This window comes from Nelumbo lutea, chromosome 1, assembly GCF_056320005.1.
Source record: "Nelumbo lutea isolate HS-2025 chromosome 1, American lotus-T2T, whole genome shotgun sequence".
In the NCBI taxonomy this organism is placed as follows: Eukaryota; Viridiplantae; Streptophyta; class Magnoliopsida; order Proteales; family Nelumbonaceae; genus Nelumbo; species Nelumbo lutea.
The window spans coordinates 145,622,579-145,640,088 of NC_142684.1; the positions used below are offsets into that span (position 1 = coordinate 145,622,579).

The window sequence follows — 17,510 nt, forward strand, 5'->3', positions numbered from 1 at the left end:
TCCAGATACTCCTTAGCAGAACGGTGTGGCTGAGTGCAAGAATGGGCATGTCCTTAGTGTTGTGAGGACATTATTGCAGGAGTCCCATACACCATCTTCTTTTTGAGTAGAGGTAGCCAATACAACTGTGTTTTTGATCAACTGTATTCCTTCCTCTGTTCTTGGTGATATGTCTCCCTTTCAGAAGTTGTTTGGTTGTTCTCCAGATTTATCTATGCTTCATATTTTTGGATGTGTGTGCTCTATTCGTTTTCCCTCTCGTGAACGTTATAAATTGTTTGCATAGTTTGTCATGTGTGCCTTTGTGGGTTACAGTCCTAATCACAAAGGATTTCTTTGCTATGATCTTTCTATTCGTCATATTCGTATCTCACATAATGCTGTTTTTCTTGAGTACATTTCCTTTTTTACTGGAATTGCTAGATCGTCTACATTGTCTGTTTTTGTTTTGCCAAACTTTGATTCATAGGATACTCCACCTCCTTCTGCTAAGAAGGACCTTCTTGTCTTCTCTCGCCCCTTCCTCTTGGTTTAGATCATCATTTCAACACTACTCCCTTGTAAGTGGTACCTCTATTTTAGATACTCCTCTTACCTTTGTTCCTCTTCACCGTTCTACTCGTATTCCTTTAAACCATAGCTCTTTGTTTGTTGTTTTATCTTCTATAGATATTCCTCGCTCCTACCAAGAAGCCAGTAGTAGCCCTTATTGGAAGAAGGCCATGGATGTAGAAATTCATGCTTTACATGAGAATAACACTTGGGACCTTGTGCCTGCTCCTCCAAATGCCTTAATTGTTGGGAGCTGTTGGGTTTACAACATTAAGCTAAAATGTGATGGATCTCTTGATCAATAAAAGGCTCATTTAGTTGCCCAGGGATATAGTTAGGAGTATGGCATTGACTATGAAGAAACCTATAGAGAGGATGGGCCGAATGGCCCATGGACTGTTTACTTATTTCTTTTGTTTATGTTCTTTGTTGTAATGGGCCTCAACATGTGCCTTATGTTTTCCTTAAATTATTCGCCCATTTAAGGGACTCTCTGTAATTACTGAAAATTAAGTTAATGAAAAGGGATTAGGGTGTAAGAGAGGATTACATTCGAAAATCTTTCTCTGAACCCTTATTGCCGCCATCTTCTTCTTCCTCTTCTCTCTACTTGCTTCTTTCTTTTGCTGTTCTCTATCATCCTTTTGACTATTTTTTATTAATCCATTTGTTTCAAAAGATTGTTTTTCTTCTTGGTATCAGAGCAAGTTCTCCTTTTTTCCTTTTTTCCCTTTTTCTTCCCATACACAGTGTGTATGAAGAACTGAGTTGAATGAGTAGTTAAAAAAATTTGTTCTCAGCCCAGCTGTTAGTGGTTTTTGGAGAGGAGGATGTCCTTGTCGTCACTTTGACAGTGTCAGGTGTGTTGCCCAAAACCCTAATTAATTGGAGAAATCTACTTGCGGGCCCCATAGGGAGTTTGACCTTGGCGCTCAGTGATTGAATGACTTCTTGTTCTTCATCTTGAAGATCGATTCAAGTAGCTTTGCGTTCTGTGAAGTCTACAAGGTGTGGTTGGGTTTTTTCTATTTCTCTCGGGTTCTGGGTGTGATGTAGTTAACAGGTACGGCTGCATAAAGGTTGATTCACAACTTATATTTTTTTCTATCTTCCTTGATTGTTAATTAAAGTTGTTAGAAGTTATTTTGGAGTGTTTTTAAGATGGATCCTTTGGAAGTTGAAAACAAGCATGTTGCTGAATCCGGACAGGTTCTGGGGGCCTCTGTTGACTCTCTACTGGCTGTGACCACAATCAAGCTAGATGGAACCAACTATCTAGCATGGTCACAATCAGTAAAAATTAATGTCTGCAGTAGAGGCAAGTGGGGGTATATCTCTGGGAGCAAGAAGGCTCCCTCGGAAGATGATCCATCTTATGAAAAATGGATGCAAGAAAATTACACTATAATTAGATGGTTAGTAAATTCGGTGCAACCTCAAATCAGTCAATACTATTTATGGGTGAATTCAGCAAAGGAAATATGGGACACTGTTGCTAAAACCTATTCTTAGAAACTGAATGTAGCCAGGGCATATAAGTTGGGGAGTGATGTGAAAAATTTAAGGCAGGGGGAGAGACCTTTGGCCGTTTATTTCACAATGCTACAATCTCTTTGGCAAGAAATTGACTTGATGGAAACTGTTGCCTGGGAAAGTACTAATGATGCTGAAACCTACATAAAATTAGTTGAGAGAAACAGGGTTTTTGAATTATTGATGGGGTTGAATCCCGAGTATGACATCACAAAACAGAAAATCTTATCCAAGGATAGTGTTTCATTGTCTCAGGTCTATTCCTTGGTGAGTAGTGAAGAAAACAGGAGACTAGTCCAGGTTCAAGGGGCTGGTCTAAATGACCACTTTGCTAACATGGGGCTGAAACCTGAGGGAACTACAGGAAGTCGAGGTGGTTCAGGAAAGAAGGAAGTTATTCGTGAGTATTGTAAAAAACCAAAACATACAAAAGACAAGTGTTGGAAACTGCATCCGGAGCTTCTTCCTCCTCGTTTCCAAAAGAAGGCTGATAATGTGAAGATTGGAAGTGCCAACATTGCTACTAGTCCAGATAATTACAGGTACTTAACTGATGAGAGAATTGCTAGTGAACAGTTAGCAGTTATGGAGGCAGAATATGAGAAGTATGGAAGGATGATCAGTCACCTTGAGAGTGTTGCCTCTTCTTCCAACCCTCTGGGAAATTCAACTTCTTATGCATTTTCTCATTCAGGTATAAGGGCCACTGCCAATCGTGCAACTATCTCAGGTAATCGTAGGATCCCTTGAATTATTGATTATGGAGATTTTGATCATATGACCATCCTTTCCACTCTGTTTATCTTTTACGATTTGCTTCGTGGCTGGGATAAGATCACCTTAGCCGATTGCTCTCTTGCTTCTATCTCTAGCAAGGGAACTATCAAGGTTACAAACTCTCTTTTACTTCCTTCTGCTCTTCATGTGTCCAAATTGAATACAAATTTGTTATTTGTAAGTAGTCTGTCTAATTAAGTCTTTGAATTGCAGTGTAACCCTTTTACTTTCATACTGTGTCTTTCAGGATCTAGAGTCCTAGAAAGTGATGGGAGTGGCCATGAGGCGAATGGAATATATCTGCTAGATACTCTTGGACAGTGTCAAGGACAACCTGGGAAAGCTGCTTTTGGATCTATATCTTCAGAGTATGTCAGTTGTGTCATGTTATGTCATTTTCGTTTGGGTCATCTTTCTTTTTCTACATTGAGTCATTTATTCCAAGAACTATTTAAGAGAATTAATTTGTCTAGTCTCCATTGTGAGTCTTGTGAGTTGTCAAAACATTGTAGAAGCAGTTACCCATTGAGTAATAAAGTATCTTCTTCTCTATTCCATATTGTGCACTCTGATGTGTGGGGGCCATACCACTTACCCTCTATGGGTGGCTATAAATATTTTATCTTGTTCATTGATGGTTTTTCACGATATACTTGGCTATTTTTTATAAAGTCCTGTGATGAAGTTCCCAGACTTGTGAGGCAGTTCCATGAATTTGTTCTTACCCAATTTGATACTAGAATCAAAATTTTCAGATTCGACAGTGCAAAAGAATATTTTGAGAAAAACCTAACCTGTTATCTCACTGATTTGGGGGTTATTCACCATAGTTCCTGTGTTAGGACTCCAGAAAAGAATGGAGTTGCTGAAAGAAAAAACCGGCATAATGTTGAAATTGCAAGAAGTATCCTGTTTGCCTTACATGTTCCTACAAGATTTTGGGGGGATGTTGTTCTTACTGCAACCTACCTAATTAACCATATGCCATCTAGAGTGTTGGGTTTTAAGTCTCATTTTAGGCTCCTTCATCCGGGCAAGAACCTTTTTCCTATTCCACTCCGTGTCTTTGGCTGCACCTGTTACACATTCCAAGTATCTAGAGACATAAATTTGAACCAAAGGACCACAAGTGCATTTTCCTTGGTTATGCCTCCATGCAAAAGGGTTATTGTTGTTTTGATCCAAAGTCTGGAACTCGGTATGTCTCAATGGATGTCACCTTTGATGAGTCTTCTTCTTTCAATGATCCTTCTTTGGAGAAGCATTGTCCAAAGGGGGAGAACTTGTCATAGTTGTTTGCTCTCCCCCTTCCTGTCCCAGTTGAGTCTTCTTTTGAGCTTCCTTCTATTTCAAATGAGTCAAGGGAGGAACAATCATCTCATTCTCCTTCTAATATTCCTATTCCTCCTTTGTTTCCTCCTCGTCCTCTCTTTAGTCCTAGGTTGTACCAGTGGTAGAGAACTAGAAGTGAGCAGATTGTTTCCTCTACTTCACATGAGCCTCCTACACTTTCAGTCACAGAAGAGACAACAGGTACTAATACATTCCCTTTGGAGCCACTTTTCCTAGAACTTGATATCCCTATTCCTATCAGGAAAGGTAAAAGGAAGTGTACTGCACATTGCATTTCCAAACACCTTTCTTATAGTTTGCTCTCTCCATATTTTGGCTATCTTTCTTCTGTTGCTTCTAATCCAATACCCCATGTCAGTGTCAGAAGCTCTTACTATTCTAGAATGGAGGGATGCTATGAGAATGGAAATTGATGCCCTGCATAAAATGACACTTGGGAAGTGGTTGATTTGCTTGAAGGGAAGGAACTAGTGGGCTGCAAATGGGCTTTCACCATCAAATACCATGTTGGTGGCACCATTGAAAGGTACAAAGCTAGGTTGGTTGCCAAAGGTTATACACAGACATATGTGATTGACTATCTGGAAACCTTTGCTGCTGTTGCAAAGATGACTTCTGTGAGGGTCTACTATCTCTGGTTGCACATTCAGATTGGCCACTTTACCAGTTGGATGTGAAAAACGCATTCTTGAATGGAGAGTTACATGAGGAGGTCTATATGTCTCTTCCACCGAGGATGTATGACACAGATATGGAGGGAAAGGTATGCAAGTTGAAGAAATCTCTTTATGGACTTAAACAGTTACTTAGGGCATGGTTTTAAAGGTTTAGGGCTGCCCTTGGTAACTTTGGCTATATACAGACTCAGTCTGATCATACCCTCTTTGTGAAGAGGATCTTCCCAACTAAGGGATTCTCTGTAAATTACCAAAGTTTAACTTAATAAAATAGAATTAAGGGTGTAAGAGAAGAGATTATGTTCGAAAATCTCTCTCTGAACCCAAGTTGCCGCCACCTTCTTCTTCATCTCCTCTCCTCTTGAACTCTGATTTCTGCTACTTTCTTTTGATTTTTTGCATCTTTCTAAACAGTCATTTCTTCTCAAAAGGCTGTTTTTCTTCTTGGTATTAGAGCATGCCCGTTTTTTCCTTTTTTCACCTTTTTTTTCCCCATACGCAGTGTGTATGGAGAACTGAATTATATGAATAGTTAAAGACACATTTTTCAGCCCAGTCGTTAATGGTTTCTGGAGAAAAGAGGACAGGCTTTGTTGCCCCCTTGACAGATTCAAGTGTGTTGCCCGAAACCCTAATTTTCTGGAGAAATCTGATTGTGGGCCCCTCGGACAACACCTGTAACCTGGGACACCACTAATGATGTTGAGACCTACAGAAAATTGGTTGAGAGAAACAGGGTGTTTGAGTTCTTGACAGGACTAAATCTAGAGTATGATATTACAAAACAAAATGTTTTATCCAAGGGTAGTGTCTCACTGTCTCAGGCATATGCCTTGGTAAGTAATGAAGAAAGCAGAAGACTTGTCCAGGTTCAAGGGGCTGGTCTAAATGATCACTTTGCTAATATGGGAGTGAAACCCAAGGGGGTTGTAGGGACTCCAAGTAGCTCAAGGAAGCAAGAGATTGTTTGTGAGTACTGTAAAAAGCCAAACCACACTAAAGACAAGTGATGGAAATTGCATCCCGAGCTCCTACCACTTCGGCTTCAGAAGAAGCCTGATAATAAAAGGGCAGGGAGTGCTAATGTTGCTGCTGGTCTAGATAGTGACAGATACCAAATTGAAGTGATAACAACTAGTGTGCAGTTAGCAGCTATGAAGGCAGAATATGAGAAGTTTGGGAGGATGATTAGTCACCTAGAGGGTGTGATCTCTGTTAGACAGTTTTGTATGCCCTTAGCTTCAATCAAGATGATGTACTTTATGAGTTTATTGTAAATGAATAAAAGTGCATATTTGATTCATGTTCCCTTGGTATGTAATACTCTTAAACTGGACACTTAATGAGACTCGTGTTAGTTTAGAATGTTCACAGCCAGTGGGTCGGTCTGGGGAGACCTATCCTGACAAGGTTGACACTGTGGTGCCACCAAGTCGGTTGGGGTGGCCTGTCTCAGCTGCCAGCGTGAGACCCTAGGCACATACAGTGTAGGATTAATTGAATCTTTGAACTGGACCAGATTTCCAGTATTGCCCTGGACCTTGGAGATTGATGGGCAAAACTGGAAAGTTACACCGGACCCCTAGATTCGATTATGATACTGCACTAGGTGTCGGATTGGGCTGTCTTTTGATGTACCAATCAGTGAGATCCTTAGCGGGGGTCAAAACCTGGGTATGTTGGGACAGTCCTTGGTTCTTCCTTCTGCTCTTCATGTACCTAGACTAAATACTAACTTGTTATCTGTAAGTAGCCTAACTAAGTCTTTAAACTGTTGTGTAACTTTCTTCCCTTCCTACTGTGTTTTCCAGGATCTAGAGTCTCAAAAGGTGATTGGGAGTGGCCATGAGGCGAATGGAATATACCTGCTAGATACTCCTGGACAGTGCCATGAACAACCTGGAAAAACTACTTTTGGGTCTACATCTACAGAGTCCATCAGTCGAGTCATGTTAGGTCATTTTCGTTTGGGTCATCTTTCTTTTTCTGCATTAAGTCATTTATTCCCAGAATTGTTTAAGGGAATTAGTTTGTCCAGTCTTCATTGTGAGTCTTGTGAACTGTCAAAACATTGTAGAAACAATTATCCTTTGAGTAATAAAAGATCTTCTCCTTTTAATATTATGCACTCTGATGTGTTGGGGCTTTACCACTTACCCTCTATGGGTGGCTACAAATATTTTATCTTGTTCATTGATGACTTTTCTCGGTTCACTTGGATATTTTTGATGAAGTCCCGTGATGAAGTTCCCAGACTTGTGAGGCAATTCCATGAATTTGTCCTAACCCAGTTTGATACTAGGATTAAAATTTTCAGATCCGACAATGCAAAAGAATATTTTGAGAAAAACTTGACCTGTTATCTCACTGATTTAGGGGTTATTCATCAAAGCTCGTGTTAGGACCCCAAAACAGAATGGAGTTGTTGAAAGAAAAAATAGACATTGTTGAAGTTGGAAGAAGTATTCTATTTGTCTCACATGTCCCTACAAAGTTTTGGGATAATGTTGTTCTCACTGCTACCTACCTTATAAACTGTATGCCATCCAGGGTTTTAGGGTTTAAGTCTCCTTTTAGTCTTTTCATCCGGACAAGGATCTTTTTCCTATTCCTCTTCGTATCTTTGGCTGTACCTGTTATGTACATATCCCGTGTCCAAAGACATAAATTTGAACAAAAAGCCCACAAGTGTATCTTCCTTGGTTATTCCCCCACACAGAAGGGTTACTATTGTTTTGATCCGAAGACTGGCACTCATTATGTCTCAATGGATGTTACTTTTGATGAGTTGTCCTCCTTTTATGGTTCTTCTCTGGAGAGACATTGTCTAAAGGGGGAGGATTTGTCACAGGTGTTTGCTCTTCCTCTTCCTGTCCCAGTTGAGTCTTTTGTTGAGTCTCTTCCTCCTTCAAATGAATCAAGGGAGGATCGGTCACTTCACTCTCATTCCAGTGTTCCTATTCCTTCTCCTTTACCTCCTCGCCCTCTTTTTAATCCCAGGTTGTATCAACGGCAAAGAACCAGAAATGAGCAGGTTGTTTCTCCTAAAACACATGAGCCTCATGCACTTCTAGTTACAGATGAGACAATAGGTACTGTTACAGCCCCTTTGGAGCCATCCTTCCCAGACCTTGATATCCCCATTGCTATTAAGGAAGGAAAATGAAGTGTACTGCACATTGCATTTCCAAACACCTTTCTTATAGTTTGTTCTCTCCTTCATATTTTGCCTACCTTTCTTCTATTGCTTCTAACCCAATTCCCAAGTCAGTGTCAGAAGTTCTTAATATTCCAGAGTGGAGGGATGCTATGAGAACAGAAATTGATGCCCTGCACAAGAATGACACTTGGGAAGTGGTTGATTTGCCTGAAGGGAAGGATCCAGTAGGCTGTAAGTGGGTCTTTACTATCAAATATCATGTTGATGGCACCATTGAAAGGTACAAGGCTAGGCTGGTTGCAAAAGGCTATACATAGACATATGGGATTGATTATCTGGAAACATTTGCCGCTGTTGCCAAGATGACTTCTGTGAGAGTTTTGCTATTTTTGGCTGCACACTCAGACTGACCACTTTATCAACTGGATGTAAAGAATGCATTTCTGAATGGAGAATTACATGAGGAGGTCTGTATGTCTCTTCCTCCAGGGATGTATGAAACAAATATGAAAGGAAAGGTCTACAGGCTGAAGAAATCTCTTTATGGACTCAAACAGTCCTCTAGAGCATGGTTTGAAAGGTTTAGGGTTGCCCTTGTTAGGTTTGGCTATGTACAGACACAGTCTGATCATACCCTCTTTGTGAAGAGGAGAGGATCATTGGCCGTTTACTTGATTGTGTATGTTGATGATATTGTTGTGACTGACTAGTAATGATGTCTTAGGAATCAATGATTTCAATTCTTTTCTTCATACAGAGTTTGAGATCAAAGATCTAGGGAAATTGAGATACTTCATTGGCATAGAAGTTGCTAGATCCAAGGATGAGATCCTTATCTTTCAGAGGAAGTATGTTCTTGATTTGCTCTCTGAAACAGGGAAGATGGGTGCTAGACCAGTTGCTACTCCTATTGATATGAGCCATAAACTCTCTGCTTCAGTTGGAATATTGATAGAAGATAAGGGAGTCTTCCAGAGACTACTTGGAAAACTTCTTTATCTATGCATGATATCGGCCAGACATTGCATATGCTGTCAGTTGCATCAGTCAGTTCATGCATTCTCCCAGAGATACTCATATGGCAACAACAGAGCGGATTTTGTGTTATTTGAAGGGCTCCCCTGGAAAGGGAATTCTATTTGCCAAGCATGGCCATATGAAACTTGAAGCCTACATAGATGCTGACTGGGCTGGAAACTTTGATGACAGAAGATCTACCTCTGGGTACTGTACCTTGGTGGCAAGTAATATTGTCTTTTGGAAAAACAAGAAACAATCAGTTGTTGCTCGATCTTCAGCCGAAGCAGAATACAGAGCCATGGCTCATGGAGTTTCTGAACTATTGTGGCTTAAATCCTTGATGGAGGAACTAGGTATTGAGCATGATAAGCCAATGATGTTATACTGTGATAATCAGGCCCCATCAACATTGCTTACAACCCAGTGCAACATGACAGAACTAAGCATATTGAAGTTGACAGACACTTCAATCGAGAAAGAGTGGCTTTTGGAGAAGTGTGTCTACCTTTCATCACCTCTGAAGGATAGTTAGTAGATTTCCTCACCAAGGGCATTCCCAAGGCTAAACTTCCATGATACTGACAAGCTTGGCATGATTGACATCTATGCTTAGCTTGAGGGGGAGTGTAGAGAAGATGGACCGAATGACCCATAGGTTGTTTATTCTTTGCTGTAATGGCCCTTAATCTGGGCTTCTTCTTTCTTATGTTATGTCTTTTTAATTTTCTGCCCAACTAAGGGCTTCTCTGTAAATTATCAAAGTTTAAATTAATAAAATAGAATTAAGGGTGTAAGAGAAGAGATTATGTTCGAAAATCTCTCTCTCTGAACCCAAGTTGCTGCCACCTTCTTCATCTCCTCTTCTCTTGAACTCTGATTTTTGTTAATTTCTTTTCATTTTTTGCATCTTTCTAAACAATCATTTCTTCTCAAAAGGCTGTTTTTCTTCTGCACTATTGGGTGTAAATGGGTGTACACTATGAAACATAAGGCCGATGGATTAGTGGAGAGATTTAAAGCAAGGTTGGTGGCAAAAGGGTTCACACATAAGGAGGGCATTGACTATACAAAGACCTTTGCTCTAGTTTCCAAGTTGAACACTATACAGGTGTTATTGTCTCTAGCAACCATCTACATTGGGAATTGCACCAATTGGATGTCAAGAATGCTTTTAGGAATGAAAATATTCAAGAGGAGGTTTATATGGATCCTCCACTGGGGTATAACATGAATGGAAAAGTATGATGATTAAGGAGAGCCCTATATGGACTTAAGTAGTCTTCTAGGGCATGGTTTGAAAGATTGTGCAAGGCAATGAAGACTGTGGGATATTATCAAAGCAGTGTTGATCACACACTATTCTATAGAAGAAATGGAGAGAAACTGACAACATTGATTGTTTATGTGGATGACATGGTGGTGACAGGAAAAGATCTAGAAGAGATCAAAAGATTAAGAAGTTTTTGGCCTCTAAATTTGAGATAAAGGACTTGGGACCTTTAAGGTACCTCCTGGGAATAGAGGTGGCCAGGTCTAAGGGAGGAATTTTGTATTTGTCAAAGGAAGTATGCCCTGGACCTCTTAAAGGGGATAGGAAAATTAGGTAGCAGACCCATTGAGACTCCTATTGAACAAAACCATGGATTGCAGGAAAAGGGTGAGGACCTTTACCTAGACAAGGAAAGATATCAACGACTTGTGGGTAAATTTCTGTACTACCTCTCACTAGACCTGATATTGCTTATGCTGTCCATGTCATTTGTCAATTTATGCATGATCTTCAAGTTGCACACATGAAGGCAGTGGAGAGATTACTAAGGTACTTGAAGACATGTCTTGGAAGGGGGTTGTTATTACAGGAGGTCTAAAACCAGATATTACACATTTGTGGGTGGAAATCTTGTAACTTGGAGAAGCAAAAAACAAATTGTAGTGGCTCGGTCAAGTGCTGAGGCTGAATACTGAGCAATGGCACTTGGAGTAGCTGAACTTCTTTGGCTCAGGATACTCCTAAAGGAACTGAGAATCACAATGTTAGGACCCTTAAAGCTCTATTGTGACAACCAAGCTGCAATAAATATTGCTAATGATCTAGTTCAGCATTATAGGACCAAACACATTGACGGCTAGTTTGATTAGCGGGAATAGGGGTTAGGAAACGAAATCAGAGCCATTCCGATTCCAATTGTTGGGTAGAATTGGAATCCCATTTCTATTTCTGGTGGAATGGCATTCCTCCATTTGAGGGAATGGCCATTCCCTCCCCCTCCCTTGGGAATGAAATCCCATTCCAGCTTATTCCAATTCCCATTCTGGAGGATTTTGATTCCTATTCCGGTTCCGATTCCAACTGTGAACCAAACGGACCCTGAGATTGATAGACACTTAGCGAGAGAAAGGATTGTGTTTGGAGAGTTATGTATTCTGTTAGAATCAACTATATAGGGGTAGTTTTATCTTTTCAGTATATATTATTAGTGTGATGTAGTGTCTATTATGTTAAGGTTTAAGTTATATGTCCCATAATTTTTATTTTTTTTGGATCAATAACAAAATTCAATTTTATTAAAAGAAATCAAGGATACATACAAGATTTCAGGGAGAGATAAAATGACTTAACTCCCCCAAAATAACAAGAAAATTACAGGATTGCCCAAAACAATTGTCCCATACTTAATTAGGGGCACAAGAGTCTTTATGTACTTAATCAGAAACATATAAATACAATCTGGCCAACTGAAGAAAGATCTTCTTCTCTTGATCGAACCAGTTTTCTCCTTCTTCTTCTCTTCTTTTTCTCTTCTCTCTCTTTCTTCTGTTTTTATTCTCTGCTAATCTAGGGCTGAAACCAGTACAGATTTGTTCTGTACAATGGTATCAGAGCCACTATAAACAGTTCAGGTTAACCCAAAATTTCCTAGTTCGTCTTTTGCCCTAGATCTCTACAGAGAATTCATTGATCCCTTGGAGTTTCACAGTGTTACGAAATTATAGGCTGTAAATATGTAGTGTTAGCCCAATTAGGAATAGCTTGATTATAGGAATTATTCTTTCTTTGATTTTCTTCTTATTTTAGTATCTACAAGGCTGTATGATTTTCTTCCTTTTTTGTGTCTGCAAGGCTATATGATTTTCTTCCTTTTTAGTATCTACAAAGTTGTATATATATGTACTATTTTCTCAATTGAAAGATATCAATTTCTTCCAATTCTTGTTCTATCACATGGTATCAGAGCTGGAGACACCAATTCCAGTCTAAAACTAATTTCTGGTTTTCTTCCCTCTGCTGCCCAAGTGAGCAGCTTTGAATTCTTTACGTTGCCCAAGTGAGCAGCAGCTGCGATCTCTAGGTCACCCATTCCGAGTGACATCTGCATCTCACCGCCCCTACCAGTGGAAGCGGAATCCCAGATCGGCCTACCCACCTTAACCGATATCTTTTCTGACGATCACCTTAGCCTCGGTGTTACTCTTGTGGTGTTTGTTTTTCCATCAGGAAAGTCTTTCCTCTCTGTTCTTTTTTTATACAGTTGATATTTCAGTGCTGCAAGTTGTGGTTTCTTGCTGTTTGGGTGTTGCATCTGCTGCCGATTCTGTTTAAGTGTGTTTTTATTGGCTTTGCTGGTTGTTAAAAGTTTATTTTCCTGTGTTTATGATGGCGGTTGAACAAAAGAACTTGGCTATGCCTAGTGTTATCCCCATTTTGTCTAAAATCACTGAACAAAAACTAAACGGAACTAATTATTTAGACTGGAGTAAGATTGTTCATTTGTATTTACGGAGAATCTCTAAGGACAACCATCTGACTAAGGACCCTCCTACTGATGAGACTTGCACTGAATGGCTAAGGATTGACACTCAATTGTTTTTGCAAATCTGCAATTCTATTGAGAATGAGTACGTCGGTCATGTATCTCACTGTGAGTTTGCAAAAGAACTAATGGAATATTTGGCTTTTCTGTTATCTGATAAAGAAAATATTTCCCGTATTTTTTATGTTTGCAAGACATTTTATCGGGTTGAACAACAAGATCAGTTTCTTTAGACCTATTTCATGAATTTCAAACGCACTTATGAGGAATTGAACGCCTTGTTACCTTTCAGTACTGATATCAAAGTTCAACAGATTCAACGTGAACAAATGGCTATTATGAGTTTTCTGGCTGGCCTTAATCCTCAATTTGATGGTGCTAAGTCACAGGTTCTATCTAATCCTGAGATTATCTCTTTAAAAGAGGTCTTTACTAGGGTCCTTCGTACAAATACTGGTTCCCATACCTCACCTGTACAACAACCTAGTGCACTTGTTAGTCAGAATAGTGGATCAACTGGCCGGTCTCGTTCTCAGAATAGTAGTAGAGGTGGCAGCAATAGTGGTCGGAATGCTGGAACTCAGGCCACAGGGGGAGTAGTTTGCTACTATTGTCATGAACCAGGACACAATAAAAGGACTTGTCAGAAATTGCTAAAGAAAACCAGAAGTCTTCTGGGTCTCAGTCAACTCATGTTGTAACTATGAGTGATGCTCCTCATCCATCGTCAGATTAGACCATTACAATTTCTGTAGATGAGTATGCGAAATTTACCCAATATCAAGAGTTATTAAAGAACTCTTAGTCCATCACTGCCCTTGCCGAGTCAAGTAAAACCAATACATGTCTTCTTTCTCCCTCTCAGTGGGTTATTGATTCTGGTGCAACAGATCATATGACAGGTAATCCTAGTCTCTTTTCCACTTTCTAATCACACTTTTCCTTCTTCAGTCACCTTAGTAGATAGTTCTATTTCTTCTGTCATTGGTTCTGGCACTACCAATCCCACACCAACACTTTTTTTGTCATCCGTATTGAGTTTACCAAAATTTTCTTTTAATTTGGTATCTGTTAGCAAACTCACTCGTACTTTTAACTATTGTATCTCATTCTTTTCTGATCATTGTCTGTTTCAGGATCTTATGACGAACAGGATTATTGGTAAATGACGAAAATCAGGAGGTCTGTACATTTTGGATGCCCAGGAACCTCAGACCATTGCTTGTTCCAGTACTTTATCTCCTTTTGAAGCTCATTGTCGGTTGGGGCATCCATCTTTACCTTTGTTAAAGAAGTTATTGTTAGACAGTCTTTGTATGCCCTTAGCTTTAATCAGAATGATGCACTTTTGACATTTATTGTAAATGAATAAAAGTGCATATTTGATTCATGTTCTTGTGGTTTGTTTCTGTGTTATACCCTTAAACTAGACATTTAATGAGACTCGTGTTAGTTTAGAATGTTCACAGCCAGTGGGTCGGTCTGGGGAGATCTATCTTGATAAGGCTGACACTGATGTGTTACCAAGTCGGTTGGGGTGGCCTGCCTCAACCGCCAGGGTGAGACCTAAGGCACATGCAGTGTAGGATTAATTAAATCTTTGAACCGGACCAGATTTCTAGTATTGCTCTGGACCTTGGAGATTGATGGGCAAAACCGGAAAGTTACACCTGACCCCTAGACTCGATTATGATATTGCACTAGGTGTCGGATTGGGCTGTCTTTGATATGTCAATCAGTGAGATCCTTAGCGGGGGTCAAAACCTGGGTATGTTGGGACAATCTGAGAATTCATCTAAGTGGGTGATCATAGTGAAAGAATCAGCCCCTTTGTCGGACAAAGGAAATGATCGGGGATGCACTCTCTTTGATGGAAACCAAGACTGTCGACAACCGATTTCAGTCGTTGAGATTTGTTTTGCAAAATATATTTTAAATGAGATATAAAAGTATATATATTACGGTTTCTAAAATGTTTGCAAAATGTTTTAATTCCCGGGATCCATATAAGCAGAGAGTGCAACACTGTTCCTTGCAGCCGAGGGAGAGGTCATCTCTTGTCGGGCAGTGTTTGATCATTATGGGCTGAGAGGTTAAATGTAAGGCCATTGAGGGTAATACCTGATGGGCTAATCTTGCATCTGCCCACAGTTTCTGGGTTTTTATAAGGTGGCTTGGCCCAGGGACCACTTAATGTAAGTGTTGGGCCCAATAGAAGCCCATGTGATGGGTTTCAGGGGGTGCACTGCCCACAACAGTGTATTCGGCCAGGCCTTGTAACAAAGGCTGGGCCAAACCCATGTGGCTGATGTGTAGATCAATGCTTGGGTCCCATGCCATACAAAGAAGCCCAACTGGGCAGTAGTTTGGAAGCAGTTTGAGCATATAGACTTATTGGGCTTAAAGCCCATTTCGAATTGGCCTGTTTTATTAGTTAAATAGAGGGGACGAATCTGGGATTAAATCAACAAATAGGATAGAGTCTTACCCTATCCACTCAGAGAGACCAGATCTGAATTTAGATATGGAAACATCCTGATAAGATCAGGAGAATGCTGATCTAATCTGTAGATAAGGGTCTTATTCTTATCACTTAAAGAGAGTCCAAATTCAGATAATGATCTGAATTAGGAAACTCCTGATAGGATCAGGAGTTGATATCTTTAAGCCTATAAAAACAGGAGGGTGCGAACCATCCAGATCAATCCAAGCATCCAGAGATCAAATCTCAGATAACCAAGAGAGAAGACATCTACGCCATCTTCTGCTCTTGCATTCTCCTCCAGTTGCCGCCTCACTGCTAGTTTGATCTCCTTGGTGGGAGAAGATCAAGAAGTGTTCTTGATATAAGTCTTTGGAGAAAGGCTGATAGGAAGTTGTGCTTATTGTCTCCATTGGATTCTTCCTGAAGAGTTTGGTTCGTGGGACGGACCCTGTTGATTATGCTCCTCCATCCACTGTCATCTTCAGTGGGAGCAGTCTTTGGTGATCTTCTTTGTGCGTGAACACCTTCATTGAGAGATACTATTTTTTTGTATCAGGTATATCCCTCTCCTACTGTTTCGTTTCAAATCTTGTCCGGTTTATGGTTCAAGATTGATCCATGAAAAATATGATTTTTCTAAAATAGGGAATACGATTCCCAATTGAAGGGAGAGAAATTTTTGAAATTCGCCCCCCTTATTCCGCAAGTTTTGGGTGTCCATGTGATGGATCTCACTCCTTTTAGTTATCTCAGTTTCATGATGTATCTTCTTTAGATTGTGAGTCTTGTCAGTTTGCAAAACATCATCGTCTATCGTCTGTTTCTCGAGTTAATAAAAAGGCTAGTCATGCTTTTGAGTTAGTACATTCAGATGTTTGGGGACCTTGTCCTATTATGTCTAAAACTGGATTTTGATATTTTGTTACCTTTGTGGATGATTTTTCTCGTATGACTTGGCTTTATTTAATGAAATCTTGTTCTGAGTTGCTTTCACATTTTAAAACTTTTTGTGCTGAAATAAAAACCTAGTTTGATGTGTCTGTACAAACATTGCGAAGTGATAATGCCAAAGAATATTTCTCTGATTCCTTCCAGACTTACATGGCTTAGAATGGAATTCTTCATCAATCATCTTGTGTTGATACTCCATCTCAAAATAGAGTGGCTGAGAGAAAAAATAGACATCTTCTTGAAACTGCCAGGGCTCTTTTATTTCAAACACATGTTCCTAAACAGTTTTGGGCTGATGCTGTTTCTATAGCGTGTTTTTTGATTAATCGCACGCCTTCCACTGTTCTAAATGATCAGATCCCTTATAAGATTCTGTTTCCTAATAAATCTGTGTTTCCTGTTGAACCTCGTATCTTTGGATGTTCTTGTTTTGTTCGTGATGTTCGTCCGTAGGTTTTCAAATTGGACCCCAAATCATTAAAATGTGTCTTCCTGGGATACTCTTGTCTCCAAAAAGGGTACAAGTGTTTTTCTCCTCTCTTGAACATGTATCTTGTGTCAGCTGATGTTACATTCCATGAACATCTTTCTTTCTTTATTGCTCCATCTACACCTGTGTGCCCACAAGAGGATGATGATCTACTAGTGTATCATATCACCGGTCCAGACGCTAGTGTTGTTCCAATACCCCCCCCCCCACCTTCTCAACCAAAACTACCTATTACTCAAGTCTATTCTCGACGACCTAATCCTCCTATGACAAGTCCGGCACCGGTCTCTTCTTCGTCATCGGATCCAATGCTAGTGATATTGATCTACCTATTGCTCTTCAGAAAGGTAAACGTTAGTGTACTTATCCAATTTCCTCTTATGTTACCTATGATCGTTTGTCCCTTACTTATTCGTTTGTTGCCTCTCTTGATTCTGTAGGGATTCCCAAAACCGTTCACCAGGCTTTATCTCATCCTAGGTGGCGTGATGCCATGTTTGAGGAAATGAATGCCTTGACTGAGAATGGTATTTGGGATCTGGTTGATTTACCTGTTGGTAAGAAAGCGGTTGGATGCAAGTGGGTCTTTGCATTCAAATTTAATTCTGATGGATCAGTGGCTCGCCTGGTGGCCAAAGGCTATGCCTGTGTCTTTGCATATGGAGTGGACTATTCTGATACTTTCTCCCCTGCAAAATCA

The 17,510-nt window shown here is 40.0% G+C and overlaps 1 protein-coding gene across 2 annotated transcripts in view; it reads left to right on the forward strand.

Annotated features, from left to right (window-relative positions):
- TDP1 (tyrosyl-DNA phosphodiesterase-like protein) overlaps positions 1 to 17,510 on the forward strand; it is a 101,944-nt gene that overhangs the window by 8,646 nt on the left and 75,788 nt on the right. The window lies entirely within an intron of this gene.